The sequence below is a fragment of the Dreissena polymorpha genome, chromosome 2 (genome assembly GCF_020536995.1).
Source record: "Dreissena polymorpha isolate Duluth1 chromosome 2, UMN_Dpol_1.0, whole genome shotgun sequence".
NCBI lineage: Eukaryota > Metazoa > Mollusca > Bivalvia > Myida > Dreissenidae > Dreissena > Dreissena polymorpha.
Genome location: NC_068356.1, coordinates 60,397,886 through 60,409,424, shown reverse-complemented (window position 1 = coordinate 60,409,424; position 11,539 = coordinate 60,397,886).

Sequence of the window (11,539 nt, the reverse complement as noted above, 5' to 3'; positions counted from 1 at the left end):
CATGAGATAAACACGCATGCCAAATATGAAGTTGCTATCTTCAATATTGCAAAAGTTATGGCAAAATGTTAAAGTTGGAGCAAACAAAAACACAAACAAACCAACTAACAGACAGGGCAAACTAATGGTGGGGGACATAAAATTATATATTACAATAAAATCCTTTTTTATAAAACTTTCTGTCATTTTTTTCCATTTAGTAAGTATTATTGAGCAATTTTTAACCAGGTTTTCCGAAGGAAAAAACTGGTTATTAGATTGGCGAATGCGGGCGGGTGGAACAAGCTTGTCCGCTGTCTAATTCAAATAGTTTTCATCCGATCTTTACGAAACTTGTTCAGAAGTTGTATCTAGACAATATCTAGGTCAAGTTCGAATATGGGTCATGCCGGGTCAAAAACTAGGTCACTAAGTGCATTTCAAGGATTTAGCATGGTGTCCGCTCTCTGATTGAAGTAGTTTTAATCCGATCTTCACATAACTTGGTCCAAAGTTGTATCTAGACAACATCTAGGTCAAGTTCGAATATGGGTCATTCCGGGTCAAAAACTAGGTCACGGGGTCACTAAGTGCATTTCCAGGATTTAGCACGGTGTCAGCTCTCAAATTGAAGTAATTTTCATCCGATCTTCACCAAACTTGGTCAGAAGTTGTATCTAGACAATATCTTGGTCAAGTTCAAATATGGGTCATGCCGGGTCAAAAACTATGTCATGGTTTCACTTAGTGCATTTCAAGGATTTAGCACAATGTCCGCTCTCTAATTGCAGTAGTTTTCATCTGATCTCCAACTCATTTGGTAAGAAGTTTTGGCTAAATGAGAACTAGGTCAAGTCAAATAAGGGTCATGCCAGGTCAAAAACTAGGTCACGAGGTCACTTAGTGCATTTCAAGGATTTAGCATGGTAACTTCTCTCTTATTAAAGTAGTTTTCATCCGATCTTCACCAAATTTGGTCAAAAGTTGTGTCTAGATGATGTGTAGGTTATGTTCAAATATGGGTCATGGTAAAGTTATCAAGTTGTCCAGTTTGTTCAGTTTGAGTTGTCTCCCTTTATCAGACTTTTTTCAAATTTAAAACCTGGTTTTGTAACAATTTTGTCCCTTGTTCATGATTCATTAATACAATGATTTATTTTCACAAGTAGTGGATTTAAGCAAAGTCTTATTTAGTATTATTTGTGGTGCTCTTTAAACCTCATCCAATGAAAGCCAGGACAAGACATTTGCTTGCGCAAATCATTTCTGCAATAATGTAAATATCACGTTTCAACATGTTTTCACTTTTAATCTCAGTTAGTCTTTACAAAATATGAAAAGGAAACCAACAAAACTTGATTTCATATAAGCTCTTCCTTTATCCTATGAACGAACACACACACGTCTGTGAAATACAAATACACTGCCTCAGTATGCTGGCTACCACTGTTGTGGTTTTATGTTATATCGGTCCCACAAAGTTATTGATGATTACCAGGGACAAATTGAAACTCATGAAATGGTTGCCGGTAAATTCAACCCCCCCATGAAGTCAACTCAGTGCCGTGGTTCCCTCGAGTCCACTAAGTGCCATGGTAAACTCATACCTATTGAGGTCAACTTGTACCTGAAACAGAAATACACTAAAATAGGTGTGCCATTATCAGTTTATAAGTCTACTTCATACAGAGGATGTCTTCTTTTCTCTAAATGTGTCCACTTACTTTATTTAAGCATACTGTTGTCAGATTCAACGTCTTTTTCACACTTGTGATTGGTTTCTTTCATTAGAAGGTGTAAAAGATGTAACTTGCAGCATACATTAATTATATTCCAAGCGTGATTCAATAAAATTTAATTATAATTTAAATTCATCTGTTTTTCTTAAATAAGCATGTTTAAAAAAGAAAATAGTGTGAAAGGTGTTTTATACAGCACATTTAATTAATAGTCTTGCATGATTAAATTAGTTCATTGGTATTTAAATTAATCAGTTTTACTGCTATTAACAGGCTTGGCGAAATTGCCGGTCCGGCGGTCCTGACCGGCAGATTTCAATTTGGCCCGGCAGGTTTAACAAGAATGTCGGTCCTGGCGACCGGCAAACTGTAAAATGAATGCAAACAAATCATATTTTTTTACAAAGTTTAAAATTAGAAGAGCAAACCCCATACTACATCATGAAAATGAAATCACTCATTGTTTTGATGTTAGCAATAAGTTTGTTACGTACAATTAGCAAATCCAACTGGTTACACAACACCTACTTCAAACTCAGTCGCAAAATCGGCAACTGCGCTCTAACAAAAAATATCTTGACAGCTTTGACATATTTTTCTAGTAGATAAGGACATTAAAATATGAATTTCTTTACAAAGCATGGCTTTAAAAGGTTGTTTATAAAAATATAAACAATGTTCTAGTGATATCTTTATAACATGCACTTGTCATAAGTCTCCAAAAATGTCATCATTTTACATTGTACAAGTTAGTGTCCGTTAACTGCAATTTTATTCGAAAAGGAGATTGCTAAACTGTGTGACACTGAAAAAGATATGGAAATTGATGAAGATTGTCCAGACTATCAAGCAGAATTGATGAACACTGAAAAACTGTTATCTTATTAGGATAAAGCACTGGCAGTGGCTTGTTGGGCTAAAATAAAGGGTTTATGTTAATGTACATAGTTGTGCTGTTTTTTTCGGTCAGTCTAAATTTTCTCCGGACCAGCACATTTTCTGAAATGCCTGTCCGGATTACCGACATAGTTTTTCAAATTTCGCCAAGCCTGCTATAAGTATAACTAGAAATTGCGCGGCAGAGGCCGATGCGTATCCCAACGCCGCATGTTAGATCCAGAGGCGCCCCAGGGTTGGTAATGGGGCAATGCATAGTTGAGATTGACCGTATTGTCATAAGAGAAGTTCAGTATCAATTAGAAGTGAATTGGTGTAGAATTGAAGAAATTATAGTAAAAGGAAATTTTGGGTTGGGTGTGGCCTATGTGGGCGGGGTGCCCCAGGGTTGGTAATGGGGCCATGCATAGTTGAGATTGATCGTATTGTCATAAGAGAAGTTCAGTATCAATTTGAAGTGAATCGGTGTAGAAATGAAGAAATTATAGTAAAAGGCAATTTTTAAAAATTAATAAACAACACGGACTGTGACGGAGCATTCCAGATTGGAAGATAGCCTCTTTTCCTGTATATTCGGCCACTTAAAGCGGGTATATACGATTTTGTCAAATATTTATGAATTTATATAAACTGTGTAAAAAACTTATTATATATATAGTTCAATATAAATTAAAATAAAAGTTAAGAAGAACATGTGTCGAAGAATGCGAAATAAGCCAGATATTTAATTCTGAAATTGAAAACGGCTGTACAGCCGAATTCGCCAGCATGTATACCATACATGTACGATGTGCATCTAAACTTAGTTTAACGGTTTATTTGAATTACTGCAACGATATCTGTTCATACGACACACGAACACTATCTCCGATCCTTATACAAAGACGAATGCTTTGGTTATTGTAGGAAAATATGTACGTCACTATCGGCTCGGGGCGCTAACTTGTCTTCAGGCCTTGACACTAACTTTTTTGACAGGGTACCCGGAGGGAACCCTACTTTCAACTTTTGGTGGCCCTCACCCAAACTAGGGAGTCCTCTTGTTTCAACACACAGCTACTCTCGGCATAAGGGCAAATAAGTACAAGAAGCATACTTGTACACATATTTATTTCCTATATTCAATTCTGTTGCCATTTAAAGCAGACCCATTAAAAGCTCATAACCTTGTCTTGTAAACTTTTGATATCATGTATTTCATCAATATCATCAGCATCGTCATCCTTGTCATAATCATCTTCAGCATTATCATCTTCAGCATTGCCCTTCGCCGCCAGAACTTAGCGTTTCGGAAGTTCTTATTATAAACTTTTAAGAAATAAAAGGTAATTACGCGCATTCAGGAGTTTCACTGGCTTAACAAAACTTTTTGCAACTTTTTCGCGCAGTGAAAACTGTCGATTATTCCAACCTTATTAACAAGAGTTCCGCGGTCGGAGATGACCGCATTGAAGCCGGATTTTTGATTTAAATGACAGGAAAGTACCTTTCGTGTTTTTGTCAATGCAATACTTAAATTACTGAAATATTGTTCAAAGGTCAAAATGAAATGTAAGTACTTTTCAAGGCATGAGCAAACCTTGTGTTATGTTTTGAATGCATGCATATACATGAACAACAATAACATTTAAGGTCACAAATATGAACTTGAATTGACAATTAGGAAAGTTTGATCTCAATTTTAACATTTTTACATTCAAGGTCACAGTGACCTTGACCTTCAAATGAATGACCTTGAAATGTCCAGTGGTTACTTACTAGTTCTGGCCAACCTTCATGTCAAGTTTCAAGACTCTAGGTCCAAGCATACCAAAGTTATAACAACTTTAACATTTTTACATTCAAGGTCACAGTGACCTTGACCTTCAAATGAATGACCTTGAAATGTCCAGTGGTTACTTACTAGTTCTGGCCAACCTTCATGTCAAGTTTCAAGACTCTAGGTCCAAGCATACCAAAGTTATAACAACTTTAACATTTTTATATTGAAGGTCACAGTGACCTTCACCTTCAAATGAATGACCTTGAAATGACCAGTGGTCATCTGTTAATCCTGGCCAACCTTCATGTCAAGTTTGAAGACTCTAGGTCCAAGCATACCAAAGTTATACCATGAAATAAGAACTTTAACATTTTTACATTCAAGGTCACAGTGACCTTGACCTTCAAATGAATGACCTTGAAATGACCAGTGGTTACTAACTAGTTATGGCCAACCTTCATGTCAAGTTTCAAGACTCTAGGTCCAAGCATACCAAAGTTATAACAACTTTAACATTTTTTATATTGAAGGTCACAGTGACCTTGACCTTCAAATGAATGACCTTGAAATGACCAGTGGTCATCTGTTAATCCTGGCCAACCTTCATGTCAAGTTTGAAGACTCTAGGTCCAAGCATACCAAAGTTATACCATGAAATAAGAACTTTAACATTTTCGAGCACGCCGCCCGCCCGCCCGCCCCCCCGCCCGCCCGACAACATCAATCTATAAGCCGAGATTTTTTCGAAAAAAATCCGGCTAATAAGAACAATCATTTACAGAAACCTTACTACATAAATGTCATTGCCTTTATTATCACTTTAAAAAGTATATTATTACATAAAAAACAATAAGTACCTTCACAAGTCATACCTTCAAAAGTCTTAATAAGCTTTATTTGTATATAAATACCATTTTTTTCAACTTGATAAACAACACGGATAACCAAAATAATATCACAATGTTAACTACAATGTATTAAACAGTATGCTGCCTAATGTTTCAAAATTAATTATTTAAACATAGAATCACACCAATTTACATCATTTGAAAGGGAAAAAGAAATATAAAACATCAGAAAGTAAATCATCTCACTTAATTTGTTAAACAATTATATATGGTCATTTGGACATGTCATACATCAGTTTCTGTTGTTAAAATGTTTTCTGTTAGTGGTGGATGATTTCCAGGATCAATTAAATTATAATTGTTCACGCCTATTTCCTGACAGAAAGGCCCAGATAATTACCACCATCTTTTCTAGTTGCCTGAAATAACATAAAGCATATTTTTTTTACAAACTATCAACAACAAACAAACACATGCATGTCACTATCTTTAAATGTCCGAATTTTAACATATCCGAAATATAGTGCACCAAGTGAACGATATACTTTTTATTTCAGAAATTGTTGGTATCTTAATCAAATTATATCCTTCCAAGGTCATTATAATACTGGAACTATTAAACAGAAATGCTCACAAATACCTGTAGAAAAAAGTGTATACCGGCATGTGTTTTTGTGGAGAAATTAAATGCTTTTGCCAGCCCGATCGCCTATGGTTTTGATTAAAGAAATAGCGGCTCTAATAATTATTATAATTACTGATCGTCGTGACAGTTTGTCCCAGTGTTACTTTTTGGGGGGCTCAATATCATAAAGGAGCCATTAATAATCCGATAATAACCCCCATAAAACTTGACAATAGCAGTAAAGACACCGTTTGTAACACTTACACGCTTCAGTGATTTCAATATACTCTCTGCACTGTAGGTCGCTTACATCGTCGAAAATCAATATTTACAACTGACAGACGCTTGCCGCTCATGCTCAGTCGTGTGCTTTCGATTCGCAGTACATTTTCGGATAAGATTTGACCGATTTTTTTATACGCCGCTCTTTAAAAATTGGAGGCACTTTTAAAAAATCAAATGGTCAATCAAGACAAAGTGGTTCTATAAATTTAGGGTTCCCGGAGGACCACCCAGCTTGAAAGAACTGGTGGTCCTCGCCAAAATCTGGGGGCCTCGGGTCCCCGGACCACCGTTAGTGTCGAGGCCTGGTCTTTGCTGCATTTTATGAAATTCAGCTTTAATGTATAATTTTTCTTGCCTATTTTGTGTTATTGTAACACATTTTATCAATATATTACAATTAAACACATAAAAAAAAATCGTATATACCCGCTTTAAAAGAGTGAAATTGACTTTTTCTACTGAAAGAAAAGATTTTCAGCACAAGTGAGTCATTTAATTAAACGTTTTATATCTTCCCCACAAAAGTATGGCAAAATAATTTACAACGCACATATTTCCTTAGTAACAGGCCGATTCTAGGTGGGCACCCTAGCAACCCTTATTTGTTGGTAACTTTCATATCAATCTGTTCAGTCTTCATTTTTGTAGGAAAACATAAAACTTTTGAAGTATTGTTTATATTAATCACTAAATAAATATGGTTAAAGACTAAAAAACACAAAAATACTGTTTCAAAGTGAATATTTGCAGAATTATGGGTGTTTACACAGCATGTGTAGCCGATTTTACTAAATTTTTACCTAAATTTAATTTTTCCCTAAAAAATTCTAAAATTCACATGTATTTAACCAAAATACAACGTCTATGTTATAAATATTTTTAAATAAGCATAACTAACTTAAGTTTTATCAGAAATATGTCATAATTACCAAAATAAGGGGGTGGCCGAAATTATAGGGTTGGATGAATAGATACGACCGCGCACTCGAAGGTGACACATTTAATAAAACACAAAATATGTTATTGTTTCACATACCCATCCGCTTAATAGATCTTTTTTACTTCAATATGTGTTAAAAATATCTTTCAACTACGAAAACTAATTAAAAATACTGAAATGATTCATGTACAGATAGCAGCCATTTTTTTAAGGTTGTTGTTGTTGTGCTTGTACGACTGCTGTGGTCGTTTCCATCTATGTGCTGTAATTTTCTCTTTCTCTTCACTTGGTACTACTTTAAATTTTTATTTTATTAACATCTAATGTCTGTTTGTTTCCATGATGAATTTGCCAAATTAATTGAACAGTTCTTCTTTTTGCATGTAATGTGATGTCCATTATTTCTCCAACTATGTTCTATGTAATATTTCCTACCCGTAGCCAGGGCGGGGGGGGGGGGGGGAGGGAGGGGTGCGTTGGGCGTTCGCACCCAACTTTTTTTAACATTTTAAAAACATGTACATTATAACTTGCATCCAGCTTTATTTTACGCATAAGAGGTTATTAATCTTTTCCAGGAACCCAGCTAGCCTTCGTATTTAAGCGTTACAATAATATTGTATTCAATATGCAACCGACAGGTCACCATATATTAAATTTCTCGATGAAGTCATTTCGAAGTAAGCGCGTGCTTTTTATTTACAATTTTTTACTGTAGAATTGTTGAAATCAACACAAGTTTTGACAGCAAAGTGTGAGAATAAATAATTATGTGTTTTCTGTATAATCCAAAATTATTTACCTTGCAATCCAATCTGTATAAAACCGATACTTATTTATAGATATTTGATACTAAATGATTGTTGTAACTTTTGTCATTAATGTATGTTCAAGCTATAACTGTAATAGATATCATAACACAATGATGAAGCCTGCCTATTGTGGGTTGAAATCCAAGTCCAATAACCTTTTTCGACAATTATCTAAATGGCTGGAAAACAATTTGATTAACATGAATAATAATCTTATAAAAAAGAAAATACATTTTAGATGATTATTAACGGAATGTTATGCCAGCTTAGGAAAATGACTGAAATCAAAGGACACCCTGTCGACTATTTCTGAAGACTAATGCGTCACTGGTTAATAATTTTGCATTATACCACGATTTATAACAATTGCACAGTGTGCACAGCATTCTCGACAGACTGCGTTGTCTTTTTGTTATATCCCCGTACAACCATTTTCGGATCCCCTTAAGGATTTTCCAGCAAAAAAAATATCAGCTATGCTCATTTTGGTTTGTTGAATTACAAGAAAACAAATCATTTCTACAAAGAAATTTAGCTTTTTTTGTAGTTTACCAACACTTAATGGCATCTGTTCTGCTCCACATACAGAACTTTCCACAATGTCTTAATTATATTAAACTTGATACTAGGAATATGTCTCACTTTTAAACAGTTGTTATAATGAATTAAAAACGTTATAACAAATGATCAGGTGGACGTTAAAATTTAATGTTCATTAACTGGGACGGATCTTGAATGGGCAAATAAGTCCATCTTTTTTCTTCAAGATCTTGGTATATACATTGTTAAGGACTTTGTATACATATTGCCAGTAGTTTGTGGCGATAGGGTATTTGTGAAGCCTTAATTGTTATATGTTTCTTAAAATTCGTTTAGAAAAAGATAATTAACTTGTAAAAATTAGTTTTTTTTAAAGTAACCAGTTATACAATTTTGATTTCTTTTTAGTATTGATGCCGATTAGAGAAGGCCCAGTTTTGTTAATCAGCGTTTGTTGTACTATACACTATAAGCACGTTTAGAGCGATGCTTGGCCTCGGGTATTATCCACAGTAGCACACAAACAAATGTTTTGAAAAAAAGTCAAATATTTCCATTTAATTTGCTTGATTTATGAATGGTAGAAGTTTGGAATGGTAAAACACAATATTTTATCAAGATTTCAAGATTCCAATAAATTATGATATTTTAAACCGTTCTTATCGTTGATTTTACAATCTTTAAATTTTGCGTTGCATATGTAAACAAAGTGTGTGCGCGCACACTAGTGTCGAGTAAAACACCGTATAAAATGATGTATTTCCGTGACTGATCGAAAAAGGTGGTTATTGAAAAACGGTAGTTGGTAATACATGTATGTTATATCATACTCATGTCGATCAGTCACTGAGTATGGCCAATGAAAATGAAATTTCATATAAAATGCACTATAACTTTAGTCTCTCAATACAGATACAAAGTCACCAGAATGCAGGATTTTACGTTTCATTTTCAAAAATTTCAAGGGGGAGGACCTCCACCCCCCATTGCATGAGGTGGACATCCCCTCCCGCACATACCCCCTTCGCCACTTTGTTGATCAATAATAACCGTTGATGGGGAAATTCGCACCCCCTTTTCAAAACCCTGGCTACGGGCTTGTATTTCTTCAGTTCTGTATTGAAGTCTTAATCTTTCTTGTGAGTATTTTGAACAGTCAAATATGAAGTGTTTTATAGTTTCTGGTTTCCGACATACTGCACACTCCACATCTTCACTGTTTGTTATCTTCGACCAGTGAGCCTTTAAGCGAGTATGTCCACTTAGCAATTGGTTCACTACATTGAATATTTTTCTCTTTTTTTCTCCAACGCAAGCTCTGCATCCTTGCTTTGGAATGCACTCTTGGATTTTTGTAGTTTTTTTTCTGAATTCATATATTGAACTTCCCATTTGTGTATTGATTTTATTTTCATTAAATTATTAATTCTTTTGCATCTTTATTTTCATAATTCTGATTGCCTGTTTTTGAAGTAATAATTTCTGTTGCTGCTAGTTTAGCCTGTTGATCTGCTAATTCCTTGCCTTGAATATTTGTATGGCCTGGTATCCAGTGTATTTCAACAGTATTACCTCGTACTTCAAAGTTTTTTAGTTTAAACTTGATATTTAGTATAATTTAAATGTTTCTTGTTGGAATTTCACATGAAAAAGCCGTTGTTATTGCTGCCTGGCAATCTGTGAAGATATGTAATTTCCTGTTTGTAATGTCCTGTAATTCATCCACAAAGTTTAATCCTATTTAAATTCCCACTAATTCACCCGTGTAGTTGTTAGAAAAAAAAAACACCTTGCTTTAAAAGTATTGGACTACACATATACCCATTTAAATAAATTGCTGCTCCGGCTCCTGTCGGTCCTGGATTGCCAATTGTAGATCCATCCGTGAATATTAAGATTTCATTATTTGAGCACCTATTCAAGATATCTTTTATATTTTCCATTTGATGATCTTTGTTATATTTACTTTTTCATTTGTTCTCGAAAGTCCCATGTAGTTTTTCTTGTATTCAAACTCTTTTTCAATACATTCGAATTGCACATTTACTTTGTGTTCTATGAATCTGCTCATCAGTATTGAATAAAGGGTAGGTTTGTTACTGTATTGTGTTGGATTTGAAAGCCATCTATAAAAATCTTGTCTCAAAGTGTCCTTTTCTCTTTTTGCTGCAATTCTAACCTCCTCTTCTGCCTGTCTTAACTTTAAATGTATATTTATTGGAATGGTATTAGTAAGTATTTCCAATGTTTCTGTGCTGGTACTGCTTAAACATCAACTGGCTTTAAGCTTTGCACTCCTTTGTACTGTGCCAAATTGTTGTGTTGCTTTGTCTGTAGCTGTGGCTAAAACTGAAGCACCATAATCCATAATTGGACGAACTAAGGATTTATACAGTTTCATGTAGGTTGATTAACTGCATCCATGGTTGTTGTCTTCAAATTTATACAGACTGTGTAAAGCAATAAATCCTTTAGTAGTTTTTTCTTCAATATGTTTTTCAAAGTTTAGTAAGCTATCCAAAGTAATCCCTAGATTGTTATTTTTTTACTATTGTCAGTTCAATTTAGTTGAAATTAAGTTTGACTGTGGCTTCACTTGCCTTAAATAAAAAACCTACTAATTGTTTATAATAATAATTCAATACTACTCCAGCAGCTGGAGTTTCACTTCTTTATATTGAAGCTCCTTTCCTATCAATAAGACTGTTGTTTTATCTGGGGATATGCTCATGTTCCATTTTTGCACCATTGGTTAATTTTTTTTTCAAATCTGTATTTGTAGATTGTATAGCCTTGTTGATATCTGTTTCACTCTTGTAGAGACAAGCATCGTCTGCAAATTCTATGTGCTGGCACAGCACATTTGTCATACTGTCACTTGTATATAGGTGGCAGTGAGTGGGACTAAGAACAGAACTTTGTGGGATGCCTATTTTTGATGTCATTGCTTGTGATTTAAAATCATTGATCTGTAGGTAAAATTTTCTTTCTATTATAAACTCTTTTAAATAAATCCACAGTCTTCCTCTAATGTTGTTTTCTTGAGCTTTTTTCAAAAGACCCGCCCTCCAAACTCTTTCAAAGCATGACTCGAAATCCATTGTCACTAATA